The 23703-nt window shown below is 36.3% G+C and overlaps 1 long non-coding RNA gene across 1 annotated transcript in view; it reads left to right on the top strand.

Moving 5' to 3' along the window:
* LOC139701508 (uncharacterized) overlaps positions 1 to 19756 on the top strand; it is a 48607-nt gene extending 28851 nt beyond the window's left edge. The window contains exons 4-6 of the long non-coding RNA XR_011704038.1: positions 2678 to 2785; positions 11756 to 11819; positions 18312 to 19756. This is a non-coding gene — a long non-coding RNA (uncharacterized lncRNA). The remainder of the gene's footprint in view (positions 1 to 2677; positions 2786 to 11755; positions 11820 to 18311) is intronic.
* Positions 19757 to 23703: the final 3947 nt, after the last annotated feature.

Here is a 23703-nt window from a genome sequence, read left to right as displayed (position 1 = left end):
GAGGGGCATGGCAAATAAGTGCTGCTCCATTCACAGAGGCCAGGAAGTAGTGTCAGAAAAGTGGGGAAGGGGCCACAAGAAGATTCTCCCTTCCAGGTCACCGCCCCCAGTTACCCACCTCCTCCAGCCATGCCCCACCTACCTACAGTTACCACCCTGTGCATTCAAACTAAGATGAAGTGTTTGGGCTATAATTCTACAATCCAATCATTTTGCCTCTGAACATTCCTGCTTTAACATTGGCTCTTTGGGGAATGCCACAGATCCAAGCCATAATAGGGAATGAGGATATAATTTGTCAATTGTTCGGCATCTTATTAGTGTCACATATAGGACCTAATACACCATAGTGTTTTACTTATTATTATTTGTTATTAATAATTAATAATAACAAATAATAATAAGTTAATAACAAATAATAATAAGTTAATAACAAATAATAATAAGTAAAATAAAATAAGATAGTGTGATGCTATGTGTCCCTTAATCCCTGTCTTCTCTTCCTTGTAGGAGCATAGCTAGCCCATAATTCTCCACCTCCCACATGACTGAAATCTGTCCACGACATGTGGGCTGCAATGATACCTACAACTTCCAGGTCTGACTCACGGGCACCACCCATACAGTCCTCCACAACCTATTTGCGAAAACCTACAACAAGCCTACTACATATATTCATTTATTCAGTCCTCACTCTAAACTCTGCAAAATTGGTATCCCTGTCCCTGTTTACAGAGGATGAATTTGAGACTGGAGAGGTTACTTAACCTGAAAAATGTCACTCAGAAAATAAGTACCAGACTGGTGGTCTAATTATCTTCTAATGCCACATTCTTATGGTAGTGGTTTCTAAAAAATAATGTCAGTTATCCTAGTAAGCCTCTTATGGATTGGCAAACTCCATGATCTTTGGACCAAAGGAAGTAACAAATTTCATTCAGTCCTATCACTGCAAACCCCATATCCAGAGTTGTTCTGGGTTTTACTTCTCATCTGAATTTTAGATTTAGATTTTTTTAAACTCACAAGTGCATAAAATTCTTCAGAGAAATAGAGGAATTTCAAATTTGACAGCCCACATGAGTTGCCTTGTTTAGATTACTAAGCCTACATCAGACCAGATTCATTTATATGTAATAGCTCAGACAAAACACAACTCCAAAAGCATTAGCAAGTTTATTTATATTAATTGTACTAATGTTTTATGGCAATGGCAAATTTACATCATACACCAGATGGCCATAACATTAAAAAATTAGATATTTTGGTTTCCTCGCAGTTCCTTCTCTTTTATCATCTGGTTTATGACTCCTTTCTCTTTTCTTCCCTAAAATCTCTTCAAAATCTTTTGTCAATTTAGTTCATCTCTCAATTTGAATACACACTTCAGTAAAATAAGACAATGAGAAAGGAGAGTTGGTTAATAAATTTTAAAAAAAATTGATTTCTTCTCTCTCATGTAAAGTAGTGACAATCTCAAGGAATTTTAGAAGGGTCATTCACATTTTCTGAATATGTACTATATCTCTAGATTGCTTTGTTTAAGAACTAAAAAATAAGATATAATATTACTATCCTCTTTTTTACATACAATAGCACTGAGTCATGGAGGTTTTAATTGATTTGTTCATCTCCACAGTTAATAAGTTGAATTATCAGGTTAGCTTCACCCACATCACTTTCTATGTTGGTACAAAGGCCCTTGTAAGTATTCAAAATATTCATTGACTCAAAGTATACTAGGTACAAATGAATTTAAACCTGTTCTGGGACATTGTAATTAAGACCGTCACTTTAGTAGATCAGAGAATACTTAAGGACAATAAGAAAACCTGCAATCACAGGAGATAAGCTATGTAAGATCTAGCAAACACAGACTCCTTTGAAAGAATCTGGAAGCCACAATTTCCAGGGGGAAAAAACTAGAACAATTTTACATGTCCAGAATAAAGTAAAAAAACATAGTCCTAATTTCTAACACTTTGAGGTGAAGCAGTTATCTTTGGTCTTTCCCTATTACTAATGAAAGAGGCAATTTCTGTTTTCTTTCTTAGGACATTGAAATAAGAGTTTGAAACTTACTAAGATAGTGTGATAGAGGATACTATGTGTCCCTTAATCCCTGTCTTCTCTTCCTTGTAGGAGCACAGCTAGCCCATAATTCTCCACCTCCCACATGACTGAAATCTGTCCATGACAAGTGGGCTGCAATGATATCTGTCACTTCCAGGTCTGACTCACGGACACTACCCATACAGTCCTCCACACCCTCAAATTTCCCCTTGGAAACCTTAGAAAATGAAAAAGCCACCAAATAGAAAGAACTATCATCCCTGAATACCTTAGGCTGAGTTCCTCTGCAGTGTAGCCTTAGAAAGTTACAAAGAATTTATTTGGATAGTGATGCCATAGAGTAGGATGAGGAAGCAGAGATAGTTAGTGAAGAAAACTATTATGAAGTTGGGTTATTCAGGTCAGGAACATTGTTCCTGAGCTCCCCTAAAGGACCTGCTGAATGCTCCCAGTGCTGTCTACCTAAAGGTTGGGAGGTGGTAACATCTGCACATCAACTCTAATTTCTTACCAGCCAAAGGCTGCCTGCAGGGTTGCAAATCCTCCTGCCTGTCTAAACTGCACAGGCACTAGGATAGTGTGAGCTCCTCCCATGCCTTCCCAGGGTGTCATGGAGCCCAAGGAGTCCCAAGAACAGAAAGAGGAACACTGTGCAGCTGAAAGTGAGGTGCTACCAGCAACTATTCAGAGCCATCACAGTTGGAAGTCAGAGGTAAGTCCAAGGGAAGTGGGTTGGGGCCCACAATGTATCTGCTGAGGGACAGAGTGGACAGAGCCCTCCATCTACCCTGACTCGCCAACCCAACCCACATTGGACCACTGCATGAGTGAAACCAAGCTGTTATTGGGGAAGGTCCTGCATTTTAGAACTTCTATTCTGTCTTGTTTTGTTGAAGTGTCTAAGTTACACTGATTAGTACAGAAGGGTGAATAGACAACCAGAACTTAGGAAGTTTCTGATTTTGTCTTAAACATGATAGATATTTAATTAACTTTATTAGTTAGTGATTAGGTATTCAGCATCTTATACATAAATCATGATAAAGCAAAAATTGTTTTCCTAATCTTCATAGATAAATTGTGAATGCAATATAAATTTCAATTACATTGAAATTTTTATTTTTCAAATAACAAAGATTTTTAAAGGATAAAAATCTCCACACTATAGAAAAAAAGAGTGAAAAAGTAATTTCATACAATAAATATTATGAAAAATATAGGTTGATAAGTCTTTCTATAAATTATTTTAGAAATATATATGCAAAACATTCTAAACATTCTTATTTTCATTTTTGTATTCTAAGCATATTTTATTTATTTATTTATCTGGGTCTTGCCTTATCCAGGAAAGAATTAAAAAGTATTCCTTTGAGCCTTCCAGTAAGCATTTCCTAAGGAAATGGTCATAAATTCAGACAAAGATTAAGGCAGAAGAAAATAATGCACCATTATTTATAATAGCATACAATTGGAAATGAACTGAATGTCCCACAATTGAAGATTCATTAAATTATGGCACATCCATATAATGGACTATTATGTGCTCATCATAATTCATGACTTCAAAAATATTTAATGTCCTTGGGAAGTGTTCATGCATAATGTTAAATGACAAAAGACACAAATTTGAATATGCAATACAGTATGTGATACAAAATACACATACATAAATTAACAATTTAAAAAATATAGTAAAACATTAATACTATATCAACATTGCAACAATATGCCTGCTAGCAATAGGACTATCGCTAATTTTAATTTTATTGCTTTGCTTTCTTGATTTCCTAAAGTTGCTATTATGAGTATATAGTTCTTTTACTATTATAAAATTATTTAAATGTTTTAAATTCCACTCTCCAAATATATTTTATATGTAATAGTGGATACACTTTGGATACTAAACAGGTGTGTTTAGAAGAACTGTTCTGAGATATCTGGAGCCTTTTGCTAGGAAATCTTGCATGTGATGAACAAGGCTGTTTAGGGTCTGATATTGGTGGCATTTAATTAGAACACAACAGGAATGCCACCATGTCATTCCATGGCTAAAAACTCCGTGAATCTCCCACTGCCTTCAGATCACAGCCCCAACCCCTTCAGATGGCACCTGAGGCCTTTTCTGATCCAGTCCTTGCTTAACTCTACAGCCCATCTCTTATGCTGTCCACAGGTATCTGCTCTCCAGCTAGTGATTTTCCAGTTTCATGAGTGCACAGTATCACCTCAGTGCTCTTAGACAACTGTTTGTTATGTTCAGATGCAAATAGGAGTGAGAGTTCTGGAAGCCTGAGAAAGGAAATAAAGAAAAGCCAGGCCATGGGTATACTAACACTGTCACTGCTGTGAGCAAAGGGGTTGCAGTCACGGGTATTCCCTAAGAAGCGTAGAGACAGCCTCACATGTGTTCCTACCCAAAGCACAAGAGAGAACAGCATTTATCTGTCACTTTCTATCCTCTATCATTTATGCATTTCTCCTTGGAAGATAACTCCCTTGCATATATATATATATCCGAAGTACACAAACACTTGGGCTGCCTCCCCTCCCTGTGTTCCTTTGAATTACTCCTATCTACCTTTTAAGATTCATTTCACAGTTTCTAAGGAGAGATTGCCCTGATCACACTCCACACCAAGGCCCCAAGGCTCTCTTAGATACCCTATTCCAAGCACCCTCAGCATAGTGCTTTCCAGTAGCAAAGACAGCACTAATCATTCATCCTATAATTACTGTTTCCTTAGCTTTCTCTCCCACTATTGGCATTATAAGGCAGGAAGTATTGTTTGCCTTCTTATTCCATTCTTTTAAATTAAATTAAATTTATTTATTTATTTATTTATCTTGCAGTTCTAGGGATTGAACCCAGGTCACTGCACAACTGAACTACATCCCAAGCTCTTTAAAAAATTTTTTTAGAGACAAGAGTCTTGCTGAATGATTGAGATTTGCCTCCTGCTTTAGACTCCCAAGTCACTGGGGTTAAAGGTGTGTAACCCTGCACCTGGCTAAATTTCAACCTCTAAAGGAAACAACCACATGGAAACACATTGACAGAGCTGTTGGAATTACTAAAAATGGGCCTTAAGTTTAGGAATGAGACTATAACATTTGATTATTTGGCGAGATTTGCCTTAGTTTATCTGTATTAGCTTCCTTTTGATACTTAATAGAATGAGGTAGATTTTTGAAGAGGGTAGAAGGGGCCCTATTTCCTAATTCCCATCAGTATTTTGTTTCCATACAAAACCTCACAGTACTAGGCATTTAATATATGTCCGCTGAATGAGTGCAGCAGTTTGTGATATTCTTTTAACTCAGCATAAGCACTGCAGCAATATCCCTTCTGGGTTCTCTGTTAGCCAGCGGAGCCATTGCTCTCCTCTTGAGTCTTATCTTTGCAACCTCTAATGCTTTCCTACAACTCTGAAGTCTCAGATAAGCTGCAGAAAGCCTGTACCATCTTTTATTTCTGTACCAAGAAGACAGAGCAAAACCAAAGGGGAACTTAAGCAATAGAGCATGTGATGGAAATAAATTTTCCCCAATCTTCCCTCATTCCTAGCCTCATGATTGTACACATATCCTTATTCCTAGCAGCTTCTATTTGCTTTCCCAGTCTGATCTGGCTTCTGACCTCATCAGTTATAGTGCATTTAGATACCTGGTTCCTCCATTCCTGACCTGTAGAGGTTACTTTTTTCTTTTCTTAATCTGCTTGCTGGCTTCCCCCGAGAATCGCCCACTCAGGTGAAGGTTCATCTTCCTCAACTCTCTTTATGTGTTTTATTTTATTAGAATTCTGAAGGATATTTTCATGATGCATTTAGTCAGAGACTAATACAACGTAAAAAGAAAAAAAAAAAAAAAAAAATATATATATATATATATATATATATATATATATATATATATATATATATAAAATGATAATAGTATTTACTAATAGTTATTCAGTCATATACTCAGAAAAATTTGTTAAGTATCTCTGCCAAGATTCTTAACAGGATCCTCCTATTCTCCTCTCCACCACACTACACCTAATCTCTATCCTGAATACTTCTTGAAAATACAGTTTAAGAACATTAATTTGAAAAGACAGCAAATGATTTGCTTTTCCAGAATCCCTGCAGCTGCCATGCGGACTCTGCTCTCTGGTTGTGCTGTGTTAGGTATGTTGCTGTTTAGCTCAGGAGGCCTTGAATGTAGACAGAAGTATGACCAGGACAACTATTTCTGTAGTCTCAGAGAGTTTATAGGTCCCTTATGACTTATAGAGGGATGACTGGAAACACCAGCTGACCTCAGAATCTTTGAGCAAATCAGAGTAAATGTAAAACCAATGAACACTCCTGACTTTCTTAAGCCATTAAACATTCTTTTCTCATAAACATACTGATAGAGAAGATATCCTGTAGTCTAGACCAGGGCTCAATATAGGGCCTGACAGTAAATATTCTAGGCTTTGTTAGCTATATGGTCTGTGCCAACTACTCAGCTTTTCGTTGTAGGGCAAAAGCTGCTATCATGGACACCATATAAACAAACGATAGAGGTTGTATTCCAAAAATCTATAAAAGATGGTGGGCTAAATTTGGCCCATAAATTATAGTTAGCTAATTCCTGGTCTAGAAACATAGGAATTATTCTCGAATATCTAAAATGTTTAAAGTAAAAGTACTCCTTTCACTATTGAACTCTTATTTACCAGAATGACATTAGCACGACTATTTCTTTTGTCAAAGCCAACGTATAAAATTAGCTTCACCCTCTGCTCTGAAGTAAGAGGGTCACCAAAATGCAGCACTGAGGCTGCCTGGTTCCTGTAGGGTCCTAATGATTGTACTTCAGCCCTTTTTCTTTCCCCCAGCAGCACCCAGCAACTCACAGCAAAGCATACGCTAAGAACGGAAATCTAATTATGTTTGAATAATCAGAATCTGTGTATTTTGATGAAAAGTAACAGGAAAAAGCTAATTTTATTTCCTAATGTGATACACAGAGATGAACTTCCTGTGTCAGAGACTCCCTAGTAATCCTGCAGAAAGGCCACACCACTCCAATTTGACATCTGCTTACAGGAGAAGCAAATGATCCTCTTGGGAAAACAACCAGTGGATTACACATCTGCCCATCTCTACCTCCTCTCGTCCAGGTTATTTCTTGCTGAAACTGGATTTGTAGTGATTAAAGGTTTATAGGTTTATGGCTTATAGTTTCCGGAGAAATCAAGATAGCAGTTACTATGCAACCTTATAAGGAAAAAAGCTATATTCTATTCAGGGTTTTAGTTTCACTTGAAGAAAAGAAAATTAAAGTATGACTCAGAGGAACTTGAGTGCAGGAAAAAATTACAACAAAGGTGCATAGACCTTTGGTAGAGGCTTTATAACAGAGTGTTTGAAGACTTTGTTACCCAGAAGTAAACCCCAGCCAAGGTAGGTGGATGCCTCTGTGCCAGGTGCTTCCACTTGCCAAAAGTCATTGGAATCAGTCCAATTTCTAGTCTCTGGAAATACAGAGCTAAGGAAGAACTGAGCTTTCACATCAACCCATGCTAATAACCAGTTTTCAGGGAGTAGCTTCCTTTCAGCAGAAATAATGCATCTGACTCTATTAGCATAATTCAATTTTGGATTTGGATTGTGAGCTAGGGATTTTTAACCTTTTTGTGCTGTGGGCTTCTTTAGCACACTGATGACGACTATAGATCTCTTTCATTAATAAGTTTAAACTTATAAAGGAAAATACATAAAAATACAATTTAGTATAAAGGAAACTGAGTATATTGAAATATAATTGTCTCAGTGTTTTAACATCTTTTTTTATAATACCTTCACTTTACTCCTTCACCTCCTTAATATTCATTCTCTCTATATATTCTCTGAGGAAATAGAGATTGGAGAACTAAAGAAATCAAGAGCCTCCACCTTGCTATGAAAAAGATAATCCTGTTCCAGGTCAAACATGGACTCACTTCAAGTTCTTGGCATATGACACATCTACCTAGTAGACAGCAGGCATTATTTTCTGTCTGTTGCATTACCATTCCAACCAATGCACCATATCTAGGGACTTCTGCCCACCAATCGCCTTTTGGTGTAGATAATAACCTCTTTAATAACCTCAGTGACTCCCAGGATTCTGTGCAAGGTTCTTTCCTTATAAGCTATTGTACACAGAACGTCAAAGAACTCATCAAGCCATATAACAATTTCCTATTTATGAGTTAATATTTCTATGCCTTACATTGCTTTCTTTCTAGTACATGAACACATGTCAAAACCTTGAACAAATAAAGTAAAAGATCATTTGCTGGAAAACAGTAAAGTCTCCACCACCATTTCTTTATTATTATTTCTTGCTGTTACTCCAAACCTGAATATTCCCCAAGAAAGTTCTATAGTATGGTTATTATGCAATCTCTCTTTAGGACAGGAAAGAACTCCAACTGCTGACTAAATTACAAAATCCCTACTTGAATCTCCAAGATTTTCTTCTATATAATATTATACCCAGGACCTATCCCTGTACTAAAGCTGGAGTTTAATATAGAGTTCAGGCACCACACAATCAATGAACCCAGTGATGACCTATAAGAGCTCCCAGATAGACCCCACCCAAGTTCCCAAGCAGGATAGAATGGATGAATATATGATGATATGTTCATGTATCAGAATATTTGGGGGCCAGGGAAAGAGACTACATGCAAAGGTATATACAATTTATAGGGAAAAGTCTGCAAAAATCCAATAAAACAAGGTAAAATGGGAGAAATTTTCAACAAATAGTGCCAGACATCAAAGAAATTTGGACTCCTACCTCACACCATATGCAAAATACATTGAAATGGATCAAAGATCAAAATGTAGGCATATATATTTATAAACTTAGATTAGATAACATATTTTAAAAGCTGTGATACAAAAATATCACACACACACACTAGATAAATTGAAAATCACTGAATGTTAAAAAAAAAAAAAAAAAAAAAAAACTGTTGTGTTTAGTTAGGCTCAGTGTCATATACCTGAAATCCCAGTGACTCAGAAGGCCAAGGCAAGAGGATCACAAGTTTGGGGCCAGCCTCAGTACTTAGCAAGGTCTCAAGCAACTTATCAAATCCCTGTCTCAAAATTAAAATACAAAGGACAGGGGATGTAGCTTCTGGGTTCAATCCCTACCAAAAAAAAAAAAAAAAACAAACAAAATCACAAGCTTTTGTATTTCAAAGAAAACCATCAATAAAGTGAAAAGACAACCCAGAGACTAGAAGAAAATTTGATATATCTGATGCATTTAAACTACATAATAGATTACCAAAAATTAATAATAAAATTACCATCTAAATAAAAAGTGGATACAATGTCTGAATAGATAGATTTATAAAGTAGATATACAGCTGGCCAATAAGCACATGATATGATGCTCAGTGTTATTAGTCATCAGGAAAATACAAGCCAAAATTACAATGAGATACCACTTCACACCCACTAAGGTGGTTAAAGTTAAAAAGACAATAAAAAGTGTAGGCAAGGATGTAGAAGAAATAGAAATTCTTATATTTCCAATTGCTATTAGGGAAAAAAATAATGCCACTGATTTGAAAACCATCTTGGTATTCCTCAAACCTTTAAACATGCAGTTTATATAATCCAACAATTCCACTCTTAGGAATATACCCAAGAGAAATGGAAACACATATCTAAACAAAAACCTATATACAAATATTTATAGCAGCATTACTCATAAAATAATGTGCAAACAGCCCCAATATTAATTCATAGGTGAATGCATAAAAAATATGATATCTATAGAATAGATTATTATTCAGCAATAAAAAGGAATGAAGCATTAATACATGTCACAACATGGATGAATCTTGAAAACATTACACATAGCAAAAGAAGCCAGTCACAAACAACACATATGATATGACTTCTTTCACATGAAATGTTCAAAATAGGCAAATCCATAGAGAAGAAATTAGTGTTTACCTAGGGCTGGGAGTAATGGTAGAAGATAGGTTTGAACAGTTAAGGGATGTAGAGTTTGGGGAATAATAAAAATATTCCAAAATCAATTGCATCCATGATTGCACAATTCTGTGAATACACTAGAAGCCATCGGATCATATACTTTAAATTTGTGAACTGAATGGCATATATATTTTAGCTCAATAAAACAGGTTGAAATGAATCTGTAGTGTTAGAAGTCAAGAGTGTAGTTGCTCTTTGGGGACACCAGATATGACTTGAAAGGACTCTTAAGAAAACCTTCCAGAAGGACAGGAAGGTTCTGTTTCTTTATCTGCAACCTTATTAAAAAGGCACATGAGTGTGTTCCCTTTGTGAGAATTCACTGACCTGTTTACCAGTTATGCACCTTTTGGGGTCTATGTTTTTATTCAATACATTTTCAAATCTGAAAAACCAGATGTGGCAAGTGGATAAAATGGTCTCTAAAAGGGTCCACAAACTAATTTTGAGATTCTGTGACTATTTTACCTTATATGCCAAAGGCAAATTAAGGTTTCAGATGGAATTGAGGTTGTTAATGAGTTCATCTTAAAGTACCATGTTAATCCTGGATTACTTGTACTGCCTCCGTGAAATCCTTAAAGATCCTTAAAAGAAAGAGGAGGAGGAAGAAGAGAGATCAGCGTGATATGAAGTGATGTTGGAAGGACTCCATGGGCCACTTCTGGCTTTAAAGATGGAGGTAGGGGTATGAGTCATGCCATATGGAGCCTCTGGAATCAGGAAAAGGCAGGGAAACAATTCTACCTAGAGCCTGCAGAAAGGAACCCAGCCTCACGACCTGTGGAAATATAAGAGGACAAAACTGTGTTGTTAAAGCCACTAAGTTTGAGGTGATCTTAGTGGCAGACAGAGAAAACTAATATACTGGGAGGCATCCATTTCTGGATATTAAATCAGAATTGGGAATTAGATAGAACTAAATACACACACACACACACACACACACACACACATACTTACATACATACACACATACATACAGACAGACTTCAGGCAAAGTGGGAGAACTACAGAACAAAAATCATATCCCCTAACTAGGCATAATAAACCTGCATATGGGCACGGAGCCTGCACTGCTGCTGAACTCTCACGTGCCCCCTCTATGATCAGTGACAGCAGATCCCAGTGAAGAGGAGAGGTAATGGCTAATGTGTCCCCAGATGACCTAAACCCTGGCAGGTGGCCAATCTAACGAGGTGTTAATGAGTAGGCAGATAAATCTGGATAGCTATAAAAAGAAGCAGTGGCTGTGAGAAAGAGAAATTAATGGGCATGTCTCAAAAGTTCTGGAACTCACATCTTATGACACTTGGTGGAGCTGTGTTCTGCAACTTTGTTCAGAATTTCAAAGCTAAAATGCCCACGAGATTTTTAAGTAATAGCCAGATACTGGTCCACAAACAGAATTGAAAGGAAAATTGCAGGGGCAATTTTTGAAGCATAGTGCACTGAACCTTTCATTCTACTTTAAACATGAAAAACTAGTGACTTGAGTACAAAATGTGCCTAAAAGTGTGGTTTTTAAAAGATAGGACCATGGTGCAAATGATTCTGTTTTCACAATTTTAAATTCAAACAATCCTCTGAAATTCTAATAATAAAGTATCACCTCTGTTGTTTTCCCCTTTTTCTTCCACAAGGAAATATTCAAGACAATAGAACAGAACTCCTCTCATCCTCTCTCAGGAAACTCAGAGAAAATGTGTGAGTACATGCCTTCTCCCTGACTTTGCTGTCTTGACACTATCTAGAAATGACATAGAATCCCACGTAATCGTATGCTCACTCTTAGAAGTAATCTTACTGTTTCTCCCCTCATCTGGCTAGAATATTAGTCTTCACATTATGAAACTATTCTTCTGGTTCAAGACATGATATTCATCTGTAAAATATCTTCCTAAATGACAACAATGAAATTTAATCTTAGTGCTACCATTCCATGACTCCATGAGAAAATAAGTCAATTCCACCCTGAGACTTTTTTGGTAGAGATCAGAGCAAAGTCCTGGCACCATAAACTCTTCATCAGGATCAAATCCCATCACTAAAAGGAAGAAGACAATCCTCTGAGCTCTTTTCTGAAGCATGTGAGAGCCTTTTCTTGGTTGGTAACAATTGCCTCCCTCTGTGCCCTTATTAATTTCCTATTTTCATATTCACCATGAAGAGGGACCTAGGAAGGTTAACTGAAGAAGGTTAACCCACACACAATATGCATTACCCATTGCCCTTTCATGATTTCAAATTAAGTATATAATTAGCAAAAAAAAAAGGAAATCCATGCCTTCTGGTGATGAAAAATTAGGAAATCAATAGGTGGTTGCCTCAGCAGAGACACAAGGGAGTTTTAGGTCGCCAGTTGGGGCTGCCAGTTATAATATCTGAAATGGCAACACAGGCATCTTCTTCAGGCCTCAAAGCACTGAGCAGATGCCCCACTTCTGGGCTGGCTGGCTCCAAAGATTTGCAGAGGAAAATGAAAAGATGAAATTGATCTGTTACAATGTTGGTACAATGTAGAGGCGATGAAATTGCCTGTTAGTGCTGCCAGAAAGCTTGGGGAATGAAAGATCTCAATATATTCTTTAAAATATTGAAATGAAGAGAAATTGCTTTCTATGATTTCCCCCCAAATCATATAGATTATGCATTACTTCCATTGTCTACCACTTCGTATAGCAAGAATGCAAGTTTAGGACGTTGTTATGTGGCTGCCCTCTTAGGTGTTGGAGGATATATAGCAGTTTTTACCCTTAATTGTGCATTGCCTTGATTTTATGGCTAGCTTGCACAACCCAGCATCTTTTTAGTGCTGTTTGGGGGACTGCTACATTTATTGATGTGCAGAGCTTTCTGTGTTCATAAACTCCTACATATGGGGACTTGAATCAACCTTTTTGTGTAAATTTCTTCAGTGACACTATCCTTTTCTAAACACTGGCAACCCACAGCCAACTGAAGAAATAAACATTCAGTTTTGTGTATTTGTATTCAGCCTATTCCCCATGTTATAAGATACTGGGTAGTGTACAATTTCAATGCTACATAAATAAACCCTTGTTGTATTCATTCACTTAGGTTTATGAACAGCAGAGTACTAGAATTGTTTTGTTCCAATCCAAGTCTCAATTATTGCTTTTAGAGAAATACACTATTTAATTAGCACCATTGGATTTCCCTTCACCCCCCAAAATAGATGTAATGTCTTGTGTAGCAATTAGTATTTTGGGATTATGTTATAATTTGTTCTATGCAAAATTAACCTAGCATAAGATCAAAAGTGTTCTTTCAAGGTATTTTTAACCTGGTTTCTTTAAAGTTAAACATAACTGCTATTCAAAAAGCCTACCAAGAAAGGCTCCTCCTTCAGATCTGACTGTTTAAAAGCAAGGGATATAGAAAGAACTTGGCTTATATTCTACTCTTGATTCATTCTGTATGATTCTATGAGTCCCAATTTCACTATTTATTAAAGAGTATTATTCAATCCTACATGTTAGTGTTGTCACTAACATGTACTTTACCACTAGATTGACTCAGACAATATCCAAAGTCTTGAAATCATCTAGGAAACTTTAGGGACCCTTCACACTGGGGCAAGTTCTCCACCTCTATGCTCTCATTGGATGTTATATTTCCCAAAACATACTGCTCTGCATTGTTTGTATGCTGGTATGAATCTATCTTCTACCACTTTCCCTCCCCTTCTTAATTCTTCCCACACTACTGATTATGAACTTGCTGGGAGCAGTACTAGGCCTAGATCTAGTTTGTGATGGCTATTCATGCTCATAACCAAACATGCCCATTTATGCACTCTTTTGAACATGTGGTAGGAGTACATGCCTCAAAAGGAAAACATGTATGTTGAATAAGTTCATGTGACTATTGGACCCATGAAATGTGAACAGAAATAATGGATATCACTTTCAAGGCAAAGTATTTTACTGCTCCTTTGATACACTACAAGGTGTTTTGTCTTCAATGAATGGAAACTCTTAAGATGATAGCTACTCAAGTTGACATGAACTACTACAATAAGCAATCTTATATATATCCATGATAAAACATAGAATGAATGAGAAATATATCTATGTTGATTTATGCCACTGCAAATTTGAAGTTATTTGTTGCTGCAGCAGCTCAGTCCATTTCTGACTGATACAAAGATATAGTCCAAGTCCTTGACAAAAGTGACTAGCCATCCTAGAGTCCTCATAAACTATTAGTACAAATTTGTCCTCATCAAACATAGTACTACTAAGCAGGGTATACCTCATTAGGGTGATTCACAATACCTTTTTTTTTGTTGTTTTCTTTCCACTACAAGTTTTCTTGAAACTAGAGGATTTTTGTAGCTGTAAGAATGAAAGGCTCAGTTCTCTTTTATTTGAATCAGGCCAGACCTCCAGTAATAATTCCATGTAGAAAATGTTTTATGTGGCCTGCCTTCATTTTGCAGCAATAAATTATATCAGAAGAAAAGTAGTGCAAAAGCAGCTGTAGGTGAACCCCCACTGCCTCTTGCAAAATAAATTAATGCTGTTTAGAGTTAATACAGCAAAAGTTAGGAAACAAATTCACTAGTGTCACCAGTAAAAATTGAGATATGCATTTTTTTAAAAAAACTCAACCAATCATGAGTAGGAAAGTCTTTTTTTTTTCTCCATTGCCTGTTCATTCGATGACCCTCAGGAGTCTTTAAGCTGCTTCAGTACTTGCAGTACTCAAGCACAATAATATTGTTAACGTTAGAGATTTTGATTAACAACAGTGATTTTACTTTCTCTGCTTCAGAGGTTTTCATAGATCCATAGATGTATGGATAAATCTATATAAGTGACCTTGAGACTGTCATCCTGCTTGTCCTTTATATGACCGGAAATAGGGAGAGATGAGATAAAATACAAACATTCAGGAAGAAAGGCAAAAGTAAAAAAAAAAAAAAAAAAACATCAAGAGAAAATAATATATGAAAGAACAATGACTTTGGCAAACTCCACAGAAAGTAGAAAGTCTGGTCGATAAAATTGTTATACAAATGAATTGACATCTGTGATATGAAGGAAAAAATGAGAAGCATCTCTTAATAATAGTAAAATACTTTGACGGTACCAGTTAATTGTGGAGAAAAAGGCTGGGCAAGCAAAGTACAGAGAAGAAAACCTTATAACTGAAGGCCAGGACTGAATGATAAAACCAAATGAAAAACTGATGACTATTATTAATCGGATTATCCGTCAAAAATGGTAATTAAGGCAAGAATGGAGAGACTTTGCATGCATTGCATTGAAACTTTGTTCTATCATTTGATCTTTAAAGTGTAAACCTATCTAGAGTCTAAGCCCATTTTCTGATGGTATAACAAAATACCTAACACTGGGTACTACATGAAGAAAAGAGATTTATTTAGCTCACATTTTTGAGGACTGATATACACCAGCCTCTCTGTGACTCTGGTAAAGTATTTCTGGCTATATCATAATATGGAAGATGCATCTTGGTGGTAGCAGAGAGAGATCACAGGGAAAGATAGGAAACAAGAGACTGGGGAAGCACTAGGTTTGTTCTTTTTGTAACTCACTCTCATGGGAAATCACTCACTCCTGGGATACCCACCATACTCTGTGAGACCACATTCATCAATTAATGAGAGCAGAGCCTCCAAAGACTTAATTACTTTACACTATGTCTCTATTTCTTAAAGTTTCCACCACCTCAATTCCACCACACTGGGGAACAAACTTCAAGCACAGAAGTCTTTGGGGGACACTATATCTAACTCAAACTATATCTAACCATCAGCATCCAGACTATAGTTAACACCTTAACACCTCTCTCTCTCTCTTACTCCTCTAACACCCAGGGCTCTGGGATAATATAAACTTAAAAAAAAAAAAATCTTTTCCTAAAGACAAATTCTTTGGGCTAGGAAGTTGGAATTCTGAAGTTCAATGTTTGCTGACAGAACCAAATTTTAGCTCATCTAATGAATTTCTTTGAAACATGAAGAACAAAAATGGGGTACAATGAGGACCACATAACTTTGGGGTTATTATATCTTGTCTCCCACCCCCCTCTCACACCCACACATTTTAAGATCCACCTGCAATTTTAGAAAAATAAACCAGTAAGGTATTTGGGAAATGTTCAAATTCATAAAGTTCACCAGGAAAGTGAGGAAGGAGAAGAGAAATGAAACAAGCCCACAATGGTATCAGTTAAATATGTTCCCCTTGAGGTGCTCCAAGAGGGGAAGTTGTTCAGCCATAAAACAAAGGCAGTTCATCTTTATGCATGACTACTTCTGAATAGACCTGAGTATTCTTCAAAATCTTTTGAAAGAAGCTTCAAAAAGAAGGAAGAAAAGTTCTTAGGAAACATTCATGTTGAATCAGAAAATATACAAGACTGGGATAGAACTGAGGAAAGCTTTGATGCCACACAAGACAGTGGTTAGGAATAAAGTATGAAGCAGGGAAAGTGCTCTCACACCCTAAATAGAAAAAAGGGAAGAAAATTATGTTGGCTCCATCCTGCCCATATTTTCATACTTTAAAAAATTAAGACTAAACCAAATCTATTTTTTTCCATAATTGTATATGTATATGCTTCCCAAAGTGAATTAACTGTTTCACAGAGTTCTTCTTTCAGAAGTCTGAATAATGTATTCCACCCAGAAAGAAATATTCTGGAAAAAGTTAAGTAGAATTCATAAAAAGAGAATTTATAAAAGGAGGCTTGTAAAGTAAGCTTTATGCAGGCAAGGACTTAGGCACCTGGCACTCAGTAGGTGCATAATAATTATAAGTGCACAGAATAAATTCTGAGTAATGAAATTACAAAGCTAAGAAGGGAAGCAGTAGTTATTAAAGTTAATTGTTGCATGTGCAATGAAGGACTTTGGTGACTCCATAAACCTTTATTGGCTATTTGCATTATCTTCTAGTATAAAAAACAATTGCCATAATTTCTAGGTTAAAAAGGGAAAAGAAAACAGAAGAGAAAAATCACAAGTTCAAAATTCTCTAGTATCAATAAAGCCCAGAGTTGTGCCCTCTAATGCCTGAAAGTACATTCTTTGCTGTATTTTATATAGACTTCTCTTCTTCCTGTTTGGTTCTAAAGTGGCTCTTAACCTCACTAAACTTGATTCCTCATCCATAAAGTAAAATTGGTAATGTCTGTTCACCTTCACTCCAGCCACATGATAAAAATATCAAAAGGAGGAATTAGAGGGAGTGAGGCTCAGAACACAAGGACTGAGCAAGGTGGGTCTACACCATGACATGCCAACAAAACCTGCCAGCTGTGACTGTCAGGTAGGATGTGAACACATAAAAAGCCACATCACACATCAAGTATCCGGGTGTGCAAACCCAGGGAAGAAACAAAAAGACCTCATAGAAATACCAAAAGGAAACTCCTTATTGCATCCTTTGGAGTGAAAAGCAAATATCTCCTCTTGAAAAGAACAAAAAGATAGGTTTAATGTCATGTCTGCAAAAAGATGATAAGAGAACCACAAACACATTTGTGAATAATAACGTGAGGTTGGTCAGCAACAATGAATAGAGATAACCTGCCCGTGGTGTTCTTGTTATGTCATCAGAGAAAATGGTCCTGGCAAAAGGAAGGGATGCACTTGACTCAGGAGTAGTGAGGTTCTCAAAGTGTGAGGTGCTGAAAAATTTCAGCATGTACCAATAGAGCACAGATATTTATTGAGGAAAGCAAGGGTTACACATTCAAGGGAGGGATACTTTTGGGGGTGGGGAGTTGTTCCCTGATACTTGTTTAAAAGAAACTTGGTGAGAGGTGTGTGGGATAGCATGTGAGTCACTTTGGTCATTTTGGGGACCTTTAGGCTGAGGTGATCTGCATTAACTAATCCAGTAGATGATATTGGAAAGTTCCCTAAATTATAGGTTTCTTACAATTTGGTATTTCTCTTCTTTATTGAGCTAATTAACAATGCACAAAGTAATTATCTTATATGAGTGAATTTACAATTAACTCAAAAATTTACAATTTTCCCAGAAATTTGGCAGTGACAGGCCTGGGAGAGAGACTTGCGTGAGGAATGACAGGACTAGAAAAAAAAAAGTAGAAATTTTAATTAAAATTATGTTTATTTGTCCTTCCTTTATGTCTTCTTTTGGTCTATTTTTTTTTCTTTCTTTCATCCTCCCTCAGTTAAAGAGAGATCACAGTCTGCTAAATGGATAAGGTGAAATCAGAAGAATCTGAGACTCTGGGATCCATCATGAATCTCAAACCAGAGCCAGGTTTCGACAGTGCACATGGGGACTGAGGGCCATATTTCAAGCAGAATGAACAGGACAAGGTAAAGCAATGCAGCACAGGATGCCTTTGCCATGTGTTATAAGTCAAATGTGAATTATCTCTTCAGTCAGAACTCACACTGTCAGAGAATGGAGTAGGCACCAATAAAGCTAAAAAGGAGCTTTTTAGAATGATATGGATGCTGAGATGATTAATTTATTCTTAACTGGTAGAGAAAAAGTCAAGCCATTGTTCTCACAGACAAACTCTTAGCCCCTATGCCAATAACTAGATTGAGAGTAATATATCTGAGCTCTATCTATATCAGTTGTATCTACATCATTACTTTGAGCTGTTTTCACCTAAAAGTGTGAAATTTAGAATTAACCAAGGGCAATGTGATAGCTGTATCTTCAGTTGTGAAAATAAATCTATGCAATGCGAACACACACACGTGTATATATATATACACACTGAGTTTTAAAAAGGGATTAATTTTCACTGTGAGTGAACATGTGTGATAGTATTACTTCTCATGAAAATATTGCATGTCATTTTAATGTAACAGAAACTAATTGACCCCAGTGGACTGTAAAGGCATAAATGGATACAGGGAGTGGCAATGTCACAGGGGTACCATTCATTCTTTTCTTCCCTATCTGAGAAAGTACCATGGCACTGCTGAATGAATGGAAGAAAAGAAAGGACAGCTTTCCAGCAGGATAAACTAAATGTTAATCTTATATAGTCTAAGATGTATGAGGCTTGTATAGTGTTTGTTTTCTCAAAACAGAGCTCTTAAAGTCAAAATCAGGAAGGTGAAATCTACACCTACTTAGAGCGCTGATGCCCTCGTGTGGGAAGAGAAGAGTTAACACACATCCCAACCTCTAAGAAGTGTGAGACACCTGGGGAAGTTCTGCACACTAACACTATAGAAGTAAATGGATGGTTCATAAAGTGATTACCAACATACATTTGGAATTTTCTTTTTTTTTTTCAATTAATGTTCTGTAGACACTTTGTTTAGTATTCAAGTTTGCTGGAAATGTAAAAATGCATGAGATGGCAGTAATTCGTTTTTCTTATAATAATATGTATAAGAATGTTTTGGCTAATTTCCAGTTAACAGAAGTCTAATATGAAAGCTTTTGAAAAACAGCACTGTGTATACCTTGAGGTGCTCTGTTCATTATATCTGTCTAATAAAAATCAGTTCCAGGATGCTGATTTATTGATGCTGCAATTTATGTAAGCTCAAAATCATTTCAAACCTCAAGCTATGCCACAGCCCAAAGTTTCTATTGCCTAAAATTCTGGGAGAAAATCCAGTCGTAATTAAGAAAATTTGCCTTAAAATCCAGCCTGCTCTCCTTACTGTGGAAAAATACTACCCCAACTTGATTCATTGGAGAATATCCACACTTCAGAAGCCTGGAAGAAACATCTGAAGATGTAAAACCACTGGTAAGCCTATATACAGTCAGACTCAGAATACTCCATTACTGTAATAACAGTCAGTTGTTCATTTTAAGTTTTTCCTTGAAGTTTCTGTGAGACTCTCGTATTTGCACAGATTCATTTAGGCATGTCACATATGCCTCTTCTCCCTGAGATCCATTCTCTGCTTTCCCTTGCTCTGTTATGAAATGAGAGGATTGATACCTATGAAATCACATTTTCAGCTGGGTTCAGCTTGTGAGAGGCATGGGCCGGAGATCTAAACCGGAGGGAGGAAAATGCCAGATGCTCTGGCCTCAATGTTTATGTCTCTCCTAAATTTATATATTGAAAGCCTAACCCCGAGCGTGATGGTGTTGGAGGTGATCAGGTCATGAGAGTGGAACCCTCAGGAATGTATCCTTATAAATGGGACAAGTATCCTTATAAAAGAAGACCAAGGAAGTTCATTTGCTCCTCTCGCCAAGTGAGGACAGGGCAAGAAGGAGACATGCTGTGTGACATACAGAGAGTCCTCAGCAGACACGGAATCTCCAATGCCTTCATCTTAGAGTTCCCAGCTTTTTCTGTTTATAAGGTCTCCCCTTCACAGTATTTTGTAACAGCAGCCTGAAAAGATTCAAACAACAAGTGTCTCTTTCTCTCTTTCTACTTCAAGCAATGTATCTAGTGGTGGTTCTATCTCCTCCAAGGTCCTGTTTGTCCTGAGCTCTGCCTATTGTGTTTTTAACCATTCCTAGGTGAGTGCCTCATGACTCCTAAATTCACTTACTCCTCTGTGCCTTTCTGTGTTTAGCTGTGAGAACAACCCCCTTGAAGTTGCTGGTCTCTTCTATTGACTCTTTGATGAATTCTAATAAAGTTTTTATGAGTTTCCCTACATTAAAATGCATCTAATAAACTACCCCACACAGATTCAGCTTTCTTAACTTGACCATGATGGATGCACTGTGCAAGAGCCATTCATATTTCCTTTAAAATGTTGTATATTATCTTCTATTCAAATGAGAGCACGGAGCAAAGTAATATGAACCATTCACTTTCTTACATAGCAAGAGGTATGTCGGAGTGAATACACAAGAAGGTTCTGTCCAGTCTTTATAAGTTGTTAGAACAAAGGGAAAGAGTTAAAAGATGCAATTTTGATAGAATCAAGGAGTAAAGCAAAAGGAAAATGTGGCAATATAAATACATATTTGTAAAAATCCTCCCATTTCCTGATGGACAAGTTGGGAAGGTGGGACAGACAGAAAGGATAGAAAAGCAATTTATTCATGCAGATATTCTTAATAGCTTCATCCTCTTACTACAACTTTAGAGAATATTGGCTTATTACTATACCAAGTGGACCAACTAGAAGGGAACTCCAGGGGCGTTACAGAGCTTTCTTGCTTCATTGCACAGTGCATTGGGGCACAACATGACTTGAGGCAAACCTTTATGTCTTTCACATCTGCCTGCTTACAGATCCCTGTGCAGAGGTCCCTTCAGTTCAGGGGTGGGATAGATGCAAGGCCTACTGCTCTGTAGAAGGTGCATTAGAGATAGAGAAAAACCAACCTGCAGTTTCTGCTGGCCCTCATCTCAACTGGCAATTAAGACACAGAAAAAACAAAACAAAACAAAAAACCTCCACAGCATAAGGCCTATGCCTTATTTGATTGCTGACATGGATTTTAGCTGAAGGGTGGAGTCTGCAAAAAAGTATAATTTGCAGCTGCATGCCAAAGGTGATTGAAAAGCTCATGCACAAAATGAAAGGCTCAAAAGCTTTGGAGCCTCATCGTAACTCAAATTATTACCAAAATTACCAATTCATTTGGAATTGATGGAACGAAGCAAAATGAAAATAATAGAATTTTGTTTTCTTTTCAATAAAATTTTAATATCTCATTTCTCAGGTTCTTTTTTCCTAATATGATAGTGTTATTATTTCTTACATGTCTTATAAGAACGTTTATCTGAAGGTATCCCAACATTAAAACAAGTTTCTTTCTATTATAGTTTTGAAATTATTTTTTGGTCTTTTCATTCATCCTTTTTATCTTTTTCAGACACACTGTGTGTGTGTGTGTGTGTGTTTGTGTGTGTGTTGGGTCTCCATATTGTTTGTTATAATTTCCTACAATATTTCTTATATTTATTTATTCTGTTTTTGCTTTTCTTTCTGGTTCTCTTAAGCTTGCCCTTCACTTTTTCTGATTTAAATATTTGCCAGATAGATCATTTACTTCTTCTAACTCATTTTAAGTTCTGAAATGCACATATTTTTCTCTTTGTTTTTCTTTTTCAGTTCCCTTGGTATCTCATTCTATTCTCGTTTTGCTTTGAAATTATACTTTGAAATTTTATATCATTTCTGTTATCATTTTCTGATTAGTCATCTTTGAAGGAATTATCTGTTCACTAGACATGCTATTTGGTATCAATTTTTTTAATAAAGCAATAAGAATATTTCTTTAACTTGATATATCTCACAAAGGGACAACTAACATCAAAAAAAAAATTTAAAAGATGTTTGCTGTATTATCACCATAATGTACCAACCATGAGTATTTCTCATTTTCCTGGAATTACTAATCAATGCAATTAGTTAAGAAAGGGAATAATTTCGAAAAAGAGAAGGCAAGTATTGTATTATTTCCAAATTACTTTATTATATACCCAGAAAATCCCAAAAAGATTCATCAGAAAAATGTAACATAAATAGTAAAAATTTTATTAAGATGTCCAAAATCAAAGAGATTAAAGAATCAGTCTATACAGCTTTCCAATGTATTAGAAATAGTCAATTACTATAAAGAATTGCAAAAAAAAAAAAATGACCACTATTCCAAACTTTTATTTGATAGCAGTTAAAATAAAAAACCTCAAATAAAAAGAGAATTTGTTGACTTACATTCCCAAAATGTCCAGGGGTAATGCATTCTTTAAATGATGCTCAGTGTAGTAGAAATGTTAGCAAATATCCTATTATTTCTGTGTGTTGGTCTCTCCTTTTCATTTGTTTCTTATATGAAAGATCATCTCATCTTCCCTTCAACCACTGAACCAGAGTTCTGGGCTTTTCTCTAATTGGCTCACCTTAGGTCAAACTTCAGTCATTGTGACTGAAGGCATCCATGTTTTAATGGCTCTGGCCCGGATTGTGTGGCAATCCTGAACATATCATTTTAGCCACAGGCTGCAATTTTTCTCCTTTGGTGTAAGAGCTGAGGCCAATCCCAACCAAAACTGCTCTTTCATAATGAGGTAGGTTGGGTGAGTAGAAGATGTCAAGGAGGCATCCATAGTTGGTGATGATGGTGATGAAGATAATGTCATGGTGATGATGTTCATGTTGACAGCACCAATTCCAGCTAACATAAATTATTTAACATGCAGCACTCATTGTGCTAACTACATTCTAAACATATTTGAATGCACTAACCTCATTTGGTTCTTGTGTAACTATATAATATTATCCACATAAAGTGCCTATCACTTAATAATGATAATATTAATGATAATAATGATAATAATTAAACAATTACCACTATTAACATAAAAGGAATAATAGTGATAATAATATTTGTAGCAACAATAGTGATATAAGCACCAGGTATTGTTATTCTCTTACTTTATAACTGAGACTTGAAGAGGTTATGTGATTTTAAGTTAAATAGAGATCATAGTAGTTTAAGTAACAGAACAGAAATTCTAACCCTGGTCTATCTGGCTTAAATGTCTGCTCTATTTATTTATTGGGTGATTTTGTTGTTATTATTATCAAAATATTTAAGTTCTTTCTATGTCCTAGAGATTAGTGCTTTATCTGATGTGCCTTTTGGTAAACATTTGC

Source organism: Marmota flaviventris, chromosome 13 (genome assembly GCF_047511675.1).
Source record: "Marmota flaviventris isolate mMarFla1 chromosome 13, mMarFla1.hap1, whole genome shotgun sequence".
NCBI lineage: Eukaryota > Metazoa > Chordata > Mammalia > Rodentia > Sciuridae > Marmota > Marmota flaviventris.
This window is presented reverse-complemented; position numbering and strand designations above follow the sequence as displayed.